The sequence below is a fragment of the Panthera onca genome, chromosome C1, assembly GCF_046562875.1.
Source record: "Panthera onca isolate mPanOnc1 chromosome C1, mPanOnc1 haplotype 2, whole genome shotgun sequence".
In the NCBI taxonomy this organism is placed as follows: Eukaryota; Metazoa; Chordata; class Mammalia; order Carnivora; family Felidae; genus Panthera; species Panthera onca.
The window spans coordinates 74,083,810-74,103,136 of record NC_138346.1 but is presented as its reverse complement, the minus strand read 5'-3'; the positions used below and the strand labels follow the sequence as shown (position 1 = coordinate 74,103,136).

Below are 19,327 nucleotides of genomic sequence, written 5' to 3'. Positions count from 1 at the left end.
GTGTCATTCCTGGCTAACTCCTATGCATCTCTTTCTTTTATCTCCCCTTCTTTCCCTCATTTCCTCTTCTTTTTCTTCCCTTCTCTAGATGTTAGGTCTGTGATTGGAGCCCACTAGCATGGCAGGTGAGCTAGGTATATTCAGTAGCGTCCCATTTGAGACTTTGCCAGGATACTAAGATCTTTTCTTCTTCCATCTCAAAATATTTCTATAAACATCTTTCACCCTTCACAAACTTCCAATAACATTTCAGGCAATGAAGCAAGGCTGGGAGAGAGAAAAGTAGGTTGTCAGATGCAGAATAGATCAGTTTGGCTGGAGAGAATGCTAGAGTAGGTATATTATGAATTTTATAATATTAAGGAATTTTAACTTCCTCTTATTGGTGACAGAAAGTCAATGAAAGTTTGTGAGAAAGGGAGTGACAAGATCAACTTATGTTTTAGCAAGAGTGATCTTATTGTGGTAGACGGAATGGGTTCTTAGCAGACCGACTGGAGGAAGAGTCTTGTTAGAAGGTGGTTATTAAGCTATAAAAAATGACCAGGATTAGGCAGTAAAGTTAAAAGAGGCAGAAGATATGCAGACGTGAGAGACACTGTAAAAGAAAACTCAATAAGATTTGATGCCTAAGTAAATATGAGCATCAAAGGAAAGAGAGGAATTGAAAACAACCCATAGATAGTAGACAAGGGGTTTGGAAATAAAAATGTCATTAACCAACCGGGACAGTGGGAAGGTCAAGATGTTTGAGGTAAGTCATGATGGGTTTAGGGCCAGACAGGTTGTCTTTGTGTTGATGGAATATATAAATAAAAACCATATATCCAATGGTGAGCTAGGAATAGATTTTCTAGATCACCCTCACAGAGGTAATAGTATGTCCTGGAAACCTCCACCTGTATATCCCACTGACACATCACACTCTGCATGCCTAAGACTGAACTCCACTGTCATTCACAAACACGAAACTCAATTTGTGTTTTTCCTCAGGTTAATCATGCTTTTATAAACACCCAGGCTACCAAACTCAGAGTCATCTCTGGCACCTTCCTCTCCCATCCTTTCCACTCCCACAAGCAACTAGCCACTAAAACAATCAATTCTAGGAGCAAAATATGTTGTATATCAATTCCTAGTGCCATAGTTAATGCTTGCATGGTATGTTCTCTTAACTATCACACAATTTTATAACAGATTTTCATGCCACGTGAGTCTGTATTTTTCCACTGGCTACTGAATGAAATTCAAAGTCTTCCAGAATGAACATACTTGTCCAGTCTAATCATTGAGTGTGTCTATACATACCCAACCTGAAAAAGCCCCACAAGCTTCCCTGCCTTTATTTAATGATGCCAGGCATTTGTATGCCTGGGTTGCCTTTATTGATGATGTTCCATTACTTTGGAATAAAGTTCTCTACTCAAGGAAAATCTTTCAATTTCTGAGTCCTGTGCTAGCCCCATTATGAGGGCTTCTCATTGCTTGTTCTCTTCACTCATGTTGTTTTCTTTGAAAGCAAGAGCCTGAACCAGGGAGGTGGAAGTAGATGTGGGGAAGAAGCAAAGTAGGTAATAAAAGTCTAAGCAAAGGATTGTGGGGAAGATGGACACAGAGAAGGGAGAAGTTCAAGATAAAATGATAGTCTTGGCCAGGCCCAGTTAGCTGGAGAGAATTATCATGTCTCCCTTGACAAAAGGGAAGAAAGAAAGAAAGAAAGAAAGAAAGAAGAGGGGAGGGGAGGGGAGGGGAGAGAAGGGAAGAGAAGGGAAAGGAGGGGAAGGGAAAGAACAAAAGAAAAAGATTAATTTGGCTTTGAGTATGTTTGAGTTGAGAGATCAGCAATGAACCCAAATTGAGTTGGTAATTAAAAAGCCTTTCAGAAATGAAAAGAGTGGTTGAAGCTAGAGAAAAATATTTGGAATTTACACGCAAAGAGATGATACCAGATGTGTGGGGAATAAAGGGATAGAAGATTCTGTTAGGGAAAAGGTTGGCCTGAGGTTAGACTATAAACATGTTATCAGAGTTCCAGTCCAAAATGTCAACATAGGAAGACCCTGAACTCACTTCCTCGGTGGACACACCAAGTCTACACCTATTTATAAAGCAATTCCTCCTGAAGAAAAAAATAGACAAAGAAAAACAAACAAACAAAAACAAAAACAGACCAAATAGAGAATGGCAAGAGAGATGGAAGAAGGGTAACAAAGGGAAACCCCGTCTGCCCACATGGTGAAATATAGTAAAGAAGGGACGTACAGGGACCATCAACAGATTCATCTGCGCTGGGGCACAGAAAAAAAAGCCATGGTTTAAAAGGGCAACTAGAATATAGAGGAGCCATCTCTAGAAACCTGCCAAACAGCAGGAGAGTTGCTGGAACTCTTTCCAGGTCAGAGGAACTGATGAGTGCCAGAGTTTACATTTGCCCTCTACCTTGATTGTGCAGACAGGAGCAGAGTACCAGGCACCATAGCTGGCCTGCCACCTCAGCAGGGCCCCAGGCCCCTAGCCCACACCAACCCCAAATGCCCTACGGCACAGGAAAAAAAAAAGGTGTAGTCTAAAAGAACAACTAGAACACAGAAGAACTAACATTAGAGCCCTGCCAAATGGTAAGGGAGCTGTTGGAACTCTCTCTGGGTCAGACAGGCTTGCAGGTGGCATGGTTTACATTCCCCTTCCACTTTGAGATGGGAACAGGATTCTGGATATCATAGCCAGTCTACCATCTCAGTGGGACCCAGGTCCCTAGCTCACATCAGTCCCAGCTGTCCCACCAAGGCAGCCCCAGCTTACTGGGACACCCCTGGTCAGCTCTCACTATAGCTCTAGCCATCTCACCAAGATGACATGCATGCAAAATACCCCGAACACTTCAGGCCGACACCACTTCAGCTCCAGATGACTGGCTAGAGCACCCGCAGAACAGAGCACCTCAGGACCCCATGGCCCGCACCTGCCTCAACTCTATCTGTCTTGCCACAGCACCCCCTGCACAGAGTGCTTCAGGATCCCTGGTCCACAGCCCACCTTAGCTCCAGACTCTTTCCACTAAGGTGCCCCTGCATGGAGCATCTGGCTTACACATGTCTCAGCTTCAGCTGCCCTGCCAGGTCTCCCCTGCATGAAGCACCCTGAAATACCTGAGCTTGCATCCACTTCAGCGTCAGCTGTCATCCCAGGGTGCCCTCAATACAGACATCCCTGGCCTGTGCCCACTTCAGCACCAGCCATCCCACCAGGGCAGCCCCAGCACAGAGTGTCCCAGGACCCCCTGCCCATGCCACCCACAGCTCCAGGCAGCCAGACAAAGTCACCAGGCACACATAGTTTACATAGGGTACAACCATACACAGAATCATTTCTTCAAGTTTAGGACCAGTAGCTGTCCCATTCATAGAAACAAACACAGAAAGTCAAGCAAGATGAGGAGACAGAGGAATATGCTCCAAATAAAAGAACAAGACAAAAGCTCAGAAAAAGAACTAAATGAAACAGTGATAAGCAATCTACCTGATAAAGAGTTCAAAGTAATGGTCATGAAGGTGCTCTTCAGACTAGAGAGAAAAGTGGGTGAAGTCAGTGAGAACTTCAACAAAGAGAAAATACAAGAAAGAACCAATTAGAGTTGAAGGATACAATAACTGAAATGAAAAAAATACATTAGAGGTAATCAATAGCAGATTAGAGGATGCAGAAGAACAGACCAGCAATCTGGAAGATAGGGTAATGGAAAGCACCCAGGCTGAACAGCAAAAAGAAAAAGAATTAAAAAAAAAAAAAAAAAAAAGTAAGGATAGGTTAAGGGATGTCTTAGACAACAGCAGTGAACAAACACTTGCATTGTAGGGGATCCCAAAAGGAGAAGAGGGTAAGGGGACAGAAAAATTATTTGAAGAAATAATACTTGAAAACTTCCATAATCTGGGGACGGAAGTAGACATCCAGGTTCAGGAAGCACAGAGAGCTCCAAACAAGATAAACCCAAGGAGGTCCACACCATGACCTGTAATAATTAAAATGTCAAAGATTCAAGATAAAAATGCTGATTCCTTACCCAGAGCTATAAAATTAAAAGGTCTGAGTAGGCATGAAAATCTGCATTACAACAAGCCCTCTGTGTTGCTCTATGCTCACCATAGTTTTTAAAGAGCTATTTGATATTAGAATGATGGATTTTAAATTCCTTAAGGTTGCTTGATGCATGTAAGAATTTATAATGAAGTGTGTGTATATATGGTGGGGATGGGGAGTGATGGATGGGGTAGGAGTGCTGAAGTTTGACAGACCTGGTAATCTGGGAATTGGTTATGAAAATGACAGTTTTCTTGAGGCTGGAGAGTGTGGCATTCAGATGGGATGACAGAGAAAAGGTATGTGAACAGGCACTGGTAACTGAGTTGTCTTATGTGTATGAGTAGTGCTTGTTGGCTATGTTTCACTGCATAAGTCCCTCTGTGAAATAAACCCTGTTATGGTGATTGTTTTCAAAAACTATTGTGAGAAATAAACCAGAGAGACAAACATATAATGAAAAACATGTATTTACATTTGACCAATTCCTAAAAGATGAAAGTTGATATTTTTTGGAGTATGGTATCATTTTAAAGCCCAAATATCACATGAGTCATTGTTTTCGATAACTTTTATCACTACCAATCACTCTCAAACAAAATATATAACTTTAACTTAACAAGCTATAACTATCAGGTTAAACAAATTTAATAAACTAGGAGTTTATCTAATTTCTTAAATTTGTTAGCTCCAGTACCTATTAGTCTTAGAACTTCTCTCTTCAGAAAGATAAACAAGCTTTAAATATAGACAATATATAGTGAAAGCTTTCCACTCTATAAAAATTTGCCACCAATTGTAAGCTTATCTATAAAGAGAATAGTTATGAGGGAAAAAAAGAAAAAGAAGAAATGTGGCTGTCACCCTCAAAAATTTATTCATGCCCTTTGTGGTTCCCTCCCTCTCATCCCTCTTCACCCTCCACTTGGTTCCAGGTGACCACTGAATCTGCTTTAGTTATTGTAGATTAGCTTGCATTTCTAGAATTTTATATAAATGGAATCATATGGTACGTATGTACTCTTGTTTTCATCCGACTTCTCTCACTCAGCATATTATTTTAAGATTTATGCATGCCATAGTGTTTGTAAATAGTTCACCCATTTTTATGGTGGAGTTGTATTCCATTTGTGTGACCATACATTTATGTTAATCCATTCACCTATTGATGGACATGTTAATTGTTTCCAGTTTTTGGCTATTACAAATTAAGCTGCATTAACACACACACACACACACACACAAAACATGTTACTAGTTTCTAAGATGAGAGGAGGAATTCTGAGTAGCAAAAGAGCCAGACAAAGACTGGCCACCGAGGTAAAATTACACATTTTAGTTTTCTAAAAAAGTAACTTTTTTGTCTTTAACGTGTTATGGAAACTAACAATTTCTGAGACATCATACTTGTGATTTGAGGAAACTGCCAATCCTCTGCTCAGTTGGGTCCCTTTTGATTAGAAATTGTGAAAATTCATCATTTTTCTTCCAAAAGAGGTATTCTATTCTTATGTGAGGGTATCTAACCAAAACCAACAACCAAATATCAGGCTGTAGAATTTTTTTTTTTAATTTTTTTTTTTTTAACGTTTATTTATTTTTGAGACAGAGAGAGACAGAGCATGAACAGGGGAGGGTCAGTGAGAGGGAGACACAGAATCTGAAACAGGCTCCAGGCTCTGAGCTGTCAGCACAGAGCCCGACGCGGGGCTCGAACTCACGGACCGTGAGATCATGACCTGAGCCGAAGTCGGACGCTTAACCGACCAAGCCACCCAGGCGCCCCAGGCCATAGAATTTAAAGAGAAGTGTGTTAGTAGGAGCTGTTTTCACATCATCTAATAACATACTGGGGTGGGGGACTGGAATAAAATGTGTTAAAATGGATTCAATTTGACCAAAATACAGCTTTTGAAAGAACTTCTTTTTAGCACAGGGCTTCTTTGTTGTTTTTAGAGGAATTTATTGAAATAAAAATATTATAAAAATACATGCTTGTTGTAAAATGAATCCAAACAATCCATAAATAAAGAAGTAAATATGAAAGCCTCATCATGTAAGCAAGTTGGCCTATACCCTCATAAACTTTTCAGAATACATACATAATTATATATATTTTTTTTTCTACATATGACTTGTCCAACTTCCACCATCTCATTTCCTCTAAAAATAACAACCTATAGCAATTAAAAATTACATTTAAAAAGGTTACATTTCTACAGGACACCCACACGTATCACATTTCACATTTGTTACATTCTGACCCTTACTCTGATGGTAGAAATGGGCAGGGTAGGATTATTGGTGCCATTTTATAGGCAATATTATTCACGCAAAGTCTCAAGGCTACTTGTGCTGAAGAAGTTGTGACTTGAGTCCTCCATACCAAAAAACATGTTTCTTTACTACATCACACTGTTCCCCACAGTGGGATTTCCACATCTGAGTCTTCTCAGCCTCAGCTAAAGTGTTCTACAGTGTACATCAGATCAAAACCTGAATTAGGATATAATTTTGAACATCACCATGTAGTTGCCTACTAGCTTTCTTTAGATAGGAAAAGAGTGGCCTTCCAAACTTAATCTACCAAGTATCTGGATTACATCTTGAAGTGATGACAATGGAGGGTATGATGAAAATTCTACAGGACTCCACACTGATGTTTCTATATATAACCTAACTTTATACATAAATATTTCTGGCAATGGGCACATTCACTACTGAACAATATGCTGGTAAAACAAAACAAAACAAAATAAGACAAAACAACACAGTGGGCCCAAGGAAGAGTCACTTATGCTAAACTCCACAACACCAATCTGAGACTTAACCATAGTTTCTGCTCTCCCAGAAATGGATTCTTAAATCATTCAATCAGGAATCGCCTGATGAGCACCAGTTAGGGTATTCTGCCTGATAGAGCCCCATCCCTTAAAGGAAAGTAACCTTGCAATAACCAACCCACTTTTTTGCCTAGTAAAAAAAGAGCTGCTCCCTTCTGCCTATCAAAGTCTATCATTTTTTAAGTTTATTTTTATTTTGAGAGAGAGAGAGAGAGAGAGAGAATCCCAAGCAGGTCTGCACTATCAGCTCAGAGCCCAATGCAAGGCTCGAACTCATGAACTTAATGAGATCATTAAAATTCTACCATTTTGTACAGCTCCGTGGAGCCCTATTCGGTCTGCTAGTTTGGATGCTGCTTGATTTGAGTTTATTTTTGCCCAAATAAACTCTTAAAATTTTTACATATGCCTATGTTTATCTTTTAACAGTTCTAGTGAAGGGAAATTGGTAGAAGAGATGCAAGAGGTAATACAGAGGAAAAAGCGCTACTATATTTCATTTCTGAGAAACACTTTTCCCCACATCTTACTACTTAGAAATAGGCATTCATCTTACAAATCCATGGATCTTTGATTTGGTGAAGAACACTAAACAGAGACTCATTAAAACTGGACTCTTGTCTAAATTCCGATAGTTCCCCATTTGGGGAGGGGCATTTAATCCCCCAGTATTGTGAACAAGACATGACATACGTAATGCTCACTGCAGGCTACGCAAGAATTGCTCTTAATAATAACTAACATTTATGGAGGGTTTGCCCTGTTCCAGTTACCGTTCTTAGCACATTGAGAGGATTTTCTCATTTTAATCCTCATAGCAAACCTCTTAGGAAACTCCTATAAATATCCCAGTTTTATAGATGAGCAAAGTGAGATTTAAAAGGTTCAAATGAATGTAGCTATAGGTGAAAACTGGTAAGTGGCAGAGCTGGGAGTTGAAGAAGGAAGTACAAGGCCAGAGGCTCCCCCACTAACCCCAATACTATTGACCTACTTGCTAGCTATGATTTCACCTCGTCGCCTTTTTATTTTCCTTCTTCCTGTTCCCTTCCTCCACAGGTTTACTGCTGGTCCTGATTTATTATAGACTCAGATGCCTTTAGGATTATACACGTAGAAAGAACTGGTAAAGTATGATCAGTGTTAGGGATAGTAAACAATATGATTCTCAGCCTGGGCATGTGCACACACACAAACACACACACACACACGTTAAACAACACATCAAATTAAACCGAAAACCAAACCAAATAGCCGTGGACTAGCTTTTTAAAAAGTAATACAAATTAAATTTATTAGGGATCCTTGGAATGTCCAAAAAAATGTGTTGATTTCAGCTACCAGTATGGGAACTTTGATTAAGTCTCCAAGTAATCATATCTATTCCAGATGGATTATAGCAACACCTGCAAAAACTCCAGTAAACCTAAGGAAAGAAGGTGACTCGAATGGATCTATAAGTCCCTAAAGAGGAGGTCTCCAAAATGACATTTTTATTGAGCACGTCCTATCAAATAACAGGTACTTTTGTTTCATGCATCTTCTCCTTAAATCATTTCTAAGAAGGAGGACTAGAGGGTCTTGTTTTTTTGGTTACCCAATTAAGGCTCTAGGGAGTGAATAACTTGCCCAAGACTTTCAAAGCCTCAGCTTTTCCTGTACACTCACGGGGTCAGAGATGGATGTATCATTAAGCCAATGAAGACCCTCAGTTCTTTCCAAAGCCCTGAATCTGTTTTTATTCATAGTTTTATGTTCTCTTTCTTTAAAAGAGCCCTCCAAACTGTTTAAACATTATGGTCCCTCAAAACACAGATCCATGCTGTAGGGAGGGGAGTCAAAAGGCTGTGCTAACAGCTATCTTGAACGAGTCGCCCTCTGATTCCAGCTCCCTCCCAGTTGAAGAGAAAGCCACAAACCGCACAATCTCTGGCCCATCTCAGAACTGTGGGAATTTATACATCCTGTACTTCTCCTGAGAGAAGCATCTAGCTCTCTGCTGTTCACCATGCAGAGACACTTGGAGGACAATGTTGACTATATTTTTGCAGCCTTGGTTTTTCTATTAATTGCCAAGTTGCCCCTAGCCTGCAGGAAATGAGATGCCAAAAGGAAGGGGAGTGGATCCCTTCCAGACCTCTACAACTCTCAGATTATACTAAACCAGTAGCAAAAACCCTCTTTAGCATTTGAAAGGGAAGGCAATTGTATTGCTAAGCCTCACTCTACCGCCTCCAGACTTTTCTCAGCCAGAGAACAAAGGGAAAAAAGCAAACACCACTTCACACTCTTATTCATTGGAGGTTAAAAGAGACCTCCCACTATACAAAAGTCCTTCTAAAGGTCAGTTTGGGAGTGTATTGAGGAGGGCACTGGCTGGGGAACAAAATGTTTACCATCACTCTCAGGCGGCTGCTTCTGTTTTTCTTTCAGCACGTGCACGGGGTACATCTGTCAGAATTGGACGTTTTCATCCCCAGTTAGCTTGCTGGTGGTCAAATTATGCTTCCTTGGCCCTCCTCAGTCTTTTGCAGATTCTTAATTCCAGTTGAACTAAGAAAGCAGGGCCACCGCGGGCCAGGACAACTCCCTGGGGACTGTTATTCATTCATATTCATTGAGTCAACAACTACTCATTGAGTACGGAACATGTGTCAAGCACTGTTCTAGGTGCCAGAAGGATGTAACAACACTAGAGCTGATGCAGTTGTCTTAGAGCTTCCATTCAATGCGGAAAGCCTGACATTAAACAATAAAACATGCACACCATTTTTTTTTAACTACAACTGTGATAAATATCTGAAGGAGCACAGTGTGCAAAAAGAGAGGTTAACATGAGAGTGGCTGACCTCACAAGGCCTGTAAGAGAGGGGGACTTCTTTGAGGAAGTGAGTGGGAGTTAGCTATGTGCCAGAGAAAGTTGTGATCATGCTGGGTATCCCAGGCAAAAAGTCCCTGACTTGGGAAAAAGATGGCTGGGCACAGAAATTGGAAGACTAATGTGGCTAGAGCCCAGAGGGCAAGCCAGAATGCAGCTGGAGATTGGTCAGGAGGGGAACTTCTATAAGGTGTCTATTCTGTAGGCTTTTGCCTTCTGTCTCCAAGGCAACAGTGAGGAGGGGGATCTTGGGGGGGGGGGGTTAGTTACAGGATTTAATAAGGGAAGTGACTTATGAGGTTTGTAGTGTCAAGAAAGAGTTTTAGGGGCAAGACACTGATCCAGGGAAACCAGTTAATAAGCTATAGCAAAAGTCAACATGAAAAGTTCTCAAATTTTAATTAATTGCCTGGGAATCCTGTTACAATGCAGATTCTGATCCAGGAGTGATCTGGGGTGGGGACTAAGATTTGCATTTATAACCCAGGTGCACAGGTGCTGGTCTGGAGATATACCACAAAGTTTCTACTAGCAGTTTTATTATTTTAAAGTTTATTTATTTATTTTGAGAGAGGTATAGAGCTCTCAAGAGTGGAGGAGGGGCAGAGAGAGAGAGAGAGAGAGAGAGAGAGAGAGAGAATACCAAGCAGGCTCCGTGCTGTCAGTGCAGAGCTGGATGTGGGGCTCTTCTCATGCCAGTAAGATCATGACTTGAGCCTGTACCAAGAGCCAGATGCTCAACAAACTGAGCCACCCAGGCGCCTCTCTACTAGCAGTTTTAGATTAAGGTGTTTGCAGTACAGGTGAAGAAAAGCAAACAAACTTGAGAGCTATTGTGTGGGAAGTGAAACAGGTCTCTGACTTGGGTGACTCTAGTGGAAGGGAATTGTATTCTTGGAGATGGACTGTACCAGAAAAGAAAGAGCAAGTCTGGGTGGCAGGTGAAAAGCTCAGTTTTGGACATGTTGAGTTTGATATGTCTGAGGAATCTCTAAAGAGGCTATGTTACATATGAATATGAAGCTCAAGAAAGAAGAAGAAACTGGGGATACAAATTTAGGAGTTATCAATATGCAGATGGCATATGAAACCATGAAAATGGATGCTGTCAGCATAGGGAGAGGGTATACAGCAGGGGTCACAAACTCAATTTTGACCTGCTGGCCATCTGTTAGTCCTCTCTTAACTATTTTGGGAAGAGAAGAGTCCCAAGGTGAAGCAAGTATTTAACAACTGAGTGAGGAGGAGAAGCCAGTAAAAAAAATTGAGAAGAAAATGTCAAAGACGAAAGAAAACCAAGTTGCTATCCAACAGCCAATGTCTTTCTTCTTTGCTGACAGAACAGATTTGAGACATGGAGATGGCTTGGTATTAAAAAGATAAATCCTCTCTGTAGTCCCTGTGGCTGAGTTGTGGTTGATCTAAACCAGACATAATCTCATGCCACTCTGCCCGAAGATTGTACCAGTTGTGGGCTCTGACCAATGAGAAAAAATGGCAAAGGATGTAGTGAGTGGGGAATTCATGGAAGGCATTTTTCTTTCCTTTATTATAAAAAAAGAACAAGAAGAACTTCATGCATGGTGCCACTGCGCATCCCCAACCCCCCTTTACTGTTATGAACTTAGACATGGTGTCAGAGCAATGTCAGGCATCCTAAGGCTGAGAGAAAATGAAATGGGGGTGATAACTCAACAGTAGAGGATAGCGAAATTAAAAACGAAAAGTGTCCATGTTGCCGATGACATAGCTGGGCTGCTTAGCTGCTCTGGAACTACCTCCTTCTACTGTTTTTGTTAAGTGAGATGATAAATACCCATGCTACTTAAGCCACAGGTAGGGGATTCTGTCACTTGCAGCTGAATGTATTTCCAGGTGTTAATTAGTGCATGTTGTGTAGTGACATTGTGTTGTGTAGACCTGGAGTTAGATAGATGTGGTTCAGATAGATAGTGTTTAACTTTGGACATTTTGTGTGTTTCCTCATCTGCAAAATGGAGATAATAATAGTATCTATCCCAAGAACTCTCCTATACTGTTGATGGGAGTGTAAATTAACAAAACTACTCTGTAATTTGGCAGGATTTACTAAAACTGAAAATGCATGAAGCCTAAAGCCCCACCATTCTCCTTCTAGGTAAATCTTAGAGAGACTCTTGCCCAATGCATTGAGGGACATATACAAGATTACTCATTGAAGCGTTTTTTGTAATAGGAAAGAATTAACAACAGGGAGAAATACATAGATATCTATCTATACATAGATTCTATCAGGGGGAAATATATAGATAAGCTATAGTATATCCATATGATAGTATACCATGGAGCAGTTTAAACAGATGAACTAGCTCTCTCTATATATATCAACATGGATGGGTCTCAGAAACATAATGCTGAATAAAAAAAGCAAATTGCAGAGTTAGACATGCAGTATGATCCATTTATATATATTTTAAAAGCAGACACTACACTACATATTTTTGTGGATCTGTAAGTCTATGGAGAATAGATTGGAACAACATATATTCGATACACTCAGGAATGAGGGATAAAGACGATAAGAAAAAATAGGGGTCATGTCTAGACAGATGATTATATCATGCCAGTAACGGGAAAGAATGACTGACTGAATCAATTCAATTCTGTGCATCTGCAGTTCAACCTTAGAAACAAAATAAAACAAAACAAAACATAATAGTATCGCTCTTCTAGGATTAAATGACATCATATATCAGTGGCTCACAGTAAGGGCTTAACAAATGGTGGTCATCATCATTATTATTATGTCCACTTGCTGTCTCTGCCTTTTTGCTTTCTATAGGCTCTTTCTATTACAACAATCTTAGATGGGGAGTTTGGTTGGGTACTACACTCTGGGCCTAAATGTCCAATTCCCATTTATTGTTTGGAGGCCTATAACAGCAAAAGGCTTGGTTTCAGCCAGGTGTTGATGTGCATTAAGACTACTCTAATGGGTTAAAAAAAAAAAGTGCTATAAGGCCCACCCAATGGCAGCCCCAACCTACTGATGTCCCAAATAACCACAAAGAGGGGAACACCTTGCTCTTGTGACTCCTTGCATTTTGCATACATTTAATCTTGGAAAATAAAAATAAAAAGTTCCCAGGTCATTCTAATATGCAGCCAAGGTTGAGAAGTCCTGGGATAGACTTAGAGATAGTTTGTTCTTATTCTACTGTCCTCCTATGGAAAGTCCCTCTGTATCTCTGAAAGGTGACTGTCAGCTTGTTTTAATTCCAGTGAGGAGAGGATCTTAGTCTGCTCAGGCTGTGATAATAAAACACTGTCGGCTGGTGGCTTAACAGAAGTTTATTTTCTCACAGGTCTGGGAACTGGGAAGTCCAAGATCAAGGTTCTAGCAGGGATCAGTTCCTGGTGAGAGCTCTCTTTCTGACTTGCAAATGGCTGCTTCCTTGCTGTGTCCCTTCCACGGAGAAAGGGGAACAAGCTCTCTGATGCCTCTTCTTATAAGGACACTAATCCTATTGGATCAGGGCTCCACCCTTATAACCTCATTTAAGCTTAATTGCTTCAATAAAGGCTCTCTCTGCAAATACAGTCACATTGGGGTTTGAGGTTTCCACATATGAATCTGGGGTCAGGGGAAACACATTCAGTCCTTATCAATGAGGTCACAGCTAATTAGGTTGTAAGGTGACTCAAGTTGTAGAAAGCTCTTCATATTAAGCACAAGCCTTTCTCTTCCTAAATTTTCCCTACCTCTTGGGTCTTAATTCTGCAGCAAGGGTTAAGAGAACAGGGAGGCATCTAAGACAAGAACAACTATTTTTGCATGCATTACGGTCTCTGGAGCCTCAGGAGAATATTGTGAGCAAGATGTCATTATCCCCAGTTTATAGATCAGAAGACTGATACCAGAGAGGATGAGTCATCTGCCTAAATTCATAAAGCTGATTAGTGGCAAAATGAGAATTCACACCCAAGCCTTTCTCCTTCCTAAGCCCGGCTCTTTCCAGCACTGTGCTGAAGTGATTTCTATACAACAGCCCCTAGGATATATGAAGGTAAAGTTGACTGACTCCTGAGAACATGCCTTGTTTGTCCAAATGCTGCTTGTGCTATTGCTTGTTTTTGCTTTTCTATTTCTCCCTTTCTCCCCTTTATTTCATCCATCTATTACCTACTCTTCATTCTAGCTCTGATTTACTTCTTTCACCTCATAATCTTATTTTTCCTCAATGTCTTTCCTGGAATTCCTTTCATTTTACAAACTGTAGTATGGATCAAACTTTAGCATGTGTAGGAATCATGCAGAAATATTCTGATACAGTAGGTGAAGTGGGGCCCAAAGGTGTGTACCATGGTTTGTCTATAATGTGTTTACAATTTTTTTATACCTGCTCTCCTTCCCCACCCCCATTTTTTTGCAACAGCCTTTCTCTTTCTTTTTTTAGGAAATGATTTTAGCCCACTCTGTGTGATTCTGGTGTCTATCAGTCATGTGGTCCCATGTAATCTACCATAGGAATCGACACAGGAGTTAGAACAGCATGTCAGAATGTGTACACCATTTCTCTGGACACAGTGATTGGTCTGCTTGTCACTTAGCACCTGATCCATGAAGAGCCAATCAGAATCTTTTCTCAGGATTGCCATGGATGCAGGGAGAAAAAGAGTTCTTTTCCTTGATGTTGCTGACTGTTAGTGATGCTGATGGCCATCTTTGTTCTCACACAAATAGTCTACCTGGGAGTGAAGTGAACACAAAGGGAAGGAGAATGTAAAGGTTAAGAGTGAGAGGGACCAGTCTTGATGGCACTGCATCTAGATTTGCTGAAGGCTGTTTCTCCCTTAGGTTGCCCATTCCCTTGAGTCAATAAATACTGTTTGGTTTAAGCTTGTTACAGTTGGGTTTTACCTTCTTGCAACCACACTTAAGCTATAAAACATGTCCATTTTAGGCGTGCCTGGGTGGGTCAGTCAGTTAAGCATCTGACTTCAGCTCAGGTCATGATCTCATGGCTTGGGTGTTCCAGCCGTGCATCAGGCTCTCTTCTCTCAGTGCAGAGCCTGATTCGGATCCTCTGTCTTCCTATCTATGTGTGTTTGTGTCTCTCTCTGCACTCCCCCACCCCCACTGCTTGCGTTCTCTCTCTCTCTCTCTCTCTCTCAAAAATAAACATTTTTTTAAATGTCCATTTTATCCAACACTGCAATCAATACCTGCTCACAAAATAGGCACAGAGAGATTTCTCACGGTACATTTACTTTCCTGGGTCTCCAAATTGGCTGAAATACCACAACTCTTGTTGGAAATTCATGCAGAAACTGCTTTGGAATCTGTCTTTGATTCCTGGTCTTCAGCAGATACCAAGATGGGAATAGTGGTTAAGAATCCAGGCTTCAGGTTGGGCAGAAGTGGGTTCAAATTATGGCTTTACAACTTGCTACTAAGCTGCAAATTCTCTGAGGCTCAATTTTTTTTTTCCCATTTGTAAAATGAGGGTAACATTATTTATGAAGCAATTATCACTTTGGTCTGATCCATTCCTCCTGCTCACTGTTTTTTCCCCCATAACTGAACATGTACCTCTGGCCCATAGTGGGCATTGTCTCAGGGAGGGCCATCAATAGTACCTTTGTTCCAGCGGAGTCAAATTAAACTCTGCTTGGAATTCAAATTGTCAGTGAAAACCCACAGAAGTAGAAGGCAGTGTAGGTAGAGTCATCTGATGATAGGGCCACAGACGGAGAAGAGAACCGAGAGCTGCGGCTGAGTGCCTCAGAGTGTTGTCCTTTCTGTCTTTCGTAACCCTGTTTGTGCAGCTCTTCTGATTCATGAGCCAGTCCAGAGGTCTACTCATAAATCTGTTTTTGGTTATGTGGGATCCAACTAAAGAGCCTTAATGAATCACTCCACCTCAAAACGTAGCTCTGAAGAGCAACTGGGTGGCTTAGTTGGTTAAGTGTCCACCTCTTGATTTTGGATCAGGTCATGATCTCATGGTTCATGAGATCGAGCCCCAGGTAGGGCTCCATGCTGACAGTGCAGAGCCTGTTTGGGACTCTTTCTTTCCCTCTCTCTCTGCCTCTCCCTTGCTTGCATGCGCACACATACACTCTCTCAAAATAAATAAACTCAAAGAATAAAGTTAGCTCTGAGAATTAAATAAAATAATACATGTGAGGTAATTCACTCAGTACTGGGGATATAATAAATGTTTAATAAATGTTTACTAGTATTCCAGCTTGACTTCCTGACCGGTGAATCCTACATGGTTAAATAAGTACCCAGAAGTCAGCTATGTGGAGTTTCCCATGTGAGAAGAAGTTTGACTCTGAACTGGAGACTATATATCAGTGTCTACTCTTATACCTTTGGGTAGGGTAAGAATTAGATGGAAAGATTCTGATTCAGAAGGTCAGGGGTGGGAAAGTCAAATTTGAAATTACCAATTATTTTCTCTATCCATGGTGTGTTAATTCATATGGTAGTTTTCTTCTGATTGGAAGATACATGAAACTCCCATTGTTTCTCAGTATTGGGTTCTAGAAGCAGATTGGTCTTTGAAAAGACAGAGCCCCACAAATTGATTTCATATGTATTACATGTTTTAAATCAGTCCCTTGGTAGTAGACTGAATAATGGACCTCAGAGATGCCAGTCCTAATTCCTGGAACCTGTAAATGTTAACTTATCAGGAAAAGGGGGTCTTTGCAAATGTGATTTAGTCAAGGATCTTAAGATAGAGAGATTAACCAGTATTATATGGGTGGGCCCAATTTGCTACAATGTCCTTATAAGAGAGAGGCAGACGGAATTTACACCCACACCCAGAAAAGAGGGGTATGTGAAGACAGGCAGAATCGGAGTGATGTGACCGCAAGCCAAGACATACTGACAGCCACCAGAAACTGGAAGAGTCAAGGAAGGGATTCTCTTGTAGAGCCTCCAGGGGGAGTGTGGCACTGCTGATGATTTGATTTTTGCTTAGTGAAACTGATTTTGGATTTCTGGCCTGCAGAACTGTGAGAGAATAAATTTCTGTTGTTTGAAGACACCAAATTTGTGATAATTTGTTACAGCAGCTGCAGGAAACAAATACACCATCTTAAATACATTTGTCAAATGTATTGAAAATCTGTCTAACCAAAAGCTATAAAAGACAGAAATTTTATTCTATTTATGTAAGTTATTTGGCACATTCTATCCTGCAAACTTACCAAAAAGCTGAGAAAAGTTGTTCTTATTCTTTTTCTGCACCCAAAGTGGGGCATGAACTCATAACCCCAAGATCAAGAGTCATATGCTCTACCGACTGAGCCAGCCAGGTGTTCCCAAGAAAAGTTGTTAATGCAAAGATTCAACTCCTTCTGTGGTATCATGTGCAGACCACCCCCAATTGAATGATTTTCTTTAACAGGCACACAGGTTGCTCTACTTCTGATGCAGTTTCCATTGCTCCTGGGTCTTAGTTGCAAAGCTCTTTGGCCCCTTCTGAAGAGAAAAGAATATGGCTGACCGCAGATAACAAGCCCTTTCCCCCTCACTTCTCCAGGAGCAAGAGACTGGTTCATTGCACAATGGCCTTCACATATCCCTTCTCTCCCCAAGGGATGAGGTCAAGTGAGGTCAAGCGTCTTGCCGGAAAATAAAGAACATTACTAAAGACTTCTTTCATTTCTCTCCTCTTATGGCAATGATCATTTTAATGTTTCTAATACTTTAAAAATATTGTACAAATATTTGTAAAAAATACAGAAGAATGTATAGTAAATAGTTCAAGTTCCTCTCTCCACAACTTCCCATTATACTCCCTTCCATATATTTAACCATGGTAAAATGTTTCCTTCCAGGAATTTCTTTAAATGCTTGTGTACTCCAATGGCATGTATGTGCCTGTATGTGTACTTGTACACATAGACACAGAGGCTTTTTGGTTTTTTGTTTTAATCTGATATCAATAATTGGAAAAGGCCAATTGCTGAATCAAAGCAACTCTGTTATGCCAAGATCAGGGCCATGGTTCAAAAATATAGAACACTGACACTCAAGCTGGAGACGTTTGGGTAGATGCTATTTAAGCTTTTGAACCCTTGACTTCTTTGAATCCTCCTGGTTCACAGAAGTGATCGCCCATCTCCATTAAAAGCCAGCACTCTTTCCTTCTTGAGGACCATTAAGATGTCTTTCCCTGCATGCAGAATGTGCCTTCCTCATGATCTGCCCCCATTTTTCTTTCTGGTCATTAGGCCTATATCATTAGGGTTAACTTTCAACATAACATAGTTGGGGGACATGCTGGGCCTGATGAGGAAGGAAAGAGACTTACCTAAAGGAGTTATACGACCTAATTATAATGTATTGGTAGTAGCTGAGGGAGTATTACAGAAACTGGATTCTGAGGCCACTCCATCACGCAGGCAGAACAGTTGGATAAAGGAGAGTTTACGGATTTGTGGACACTTCCCAAAATATAAGATTTAACAGCCTGTCAAAGATCTGAGGAGACAGTATGAACTCACCACTAGTATGGATGCTAGAAACATGGAAAAAAGGTGGCTCATGCTAGATGAAGGTGAAATGCCAAAATTGCTATGGTAGACAGTGGAGAAAGGGATTAAATGCCCAGGGAAATGGGCATGCTTAAATGGATATATATTTAAGGCTAAAAAGACACCAGATGATTATGTACCCTGGAAAGGACTAATGGGCACATCATTCCCAAGGTCATAAGTAATGCACTCACGGGAGGGGCAACAGCATCACTAAAAGGTTCAGTGAGGAAAGTCCTTGATAAGACAGGGTTAACATTAGGAAAGATTACAGAATTAGGAAAGTGGGAAAGTTACAGAATTAGGCTCAATAATAGCAATAGGGATGTTAGGACTCCAAAACAATACAGAGTAGGTAATACCACTTAACTGCCAGAAGCAAGATGGATGTAATTTTCTTAACGAGTGGCAGAGTCATAGGGTACCTAAGGGGGCCTGATCTGCAGAAAAATAGAGATGGTTAATGGACACAGTATGCCTAGGGGCAAAGTAGATGGGCACCCAATAAGGGTACAACTCAGCTTATACGGTCGGAAGAAAAAGAGATGGATGGACACTAAATTGAGGGCAATTATATGCTTTGATGTCTTGCTATGATGCTGGACCTGAATTGTTTTTCAGGTGTAGAACCCATTGACTGAATAGTCACTTATAGTTAGTTATCACAAACATTTTGGAGACTGTGGGAAACAAAGGTCTCAGTTAATATAGATCTTCAGATACTCAAAGTATCATCATGGTTTTCCAGAATGGAGGCTTGTGGAGTTTCGACCAAGGTCCTGCTTACAGTGAAACTACTGGATCTACTGATCTGCCCAACAGTCATTTTCATGATCTCCAAATGTGTAATTGGGATTGACCTATGTTGTAGTTGGCATAACTCCAACTTTGTGTTCTTGGCCCTTGGGGTATGGGCTGTCATAATGGGGAATCCCTAGTAGAAGACTCTGAAAATATTTCTTCATCCCCCCAGTCCCATCTAAGAACC

The 19,327-nt window shown here is 40.8% G+C and overlaps 1 protein-coding gene across 1 annotated transcript in view; it reads left to right on the top strand.

The window, feature by feature from the left end:
* The window catches only part of LOC144617018 (uncharacterized), a 103,802-nt gene extending 89,577 nt beyond the window's left edge, over nt 1-14,225 (top strand). Inside the window, exons 6-7 of the mRNA XM_081796404.1 lie at nt 13,146-13,197; nt 13,676-14,225. The gene's annotated coding sequence lies outside the window, so the exon portion shown is untranslated. The remainder of the gene's footprint in view (nt 1-13,145; nt 13,198-13,675) is intronic.
* Nucleotides 14,226-19,327: the final 5,102 nt, after the last annotated feature.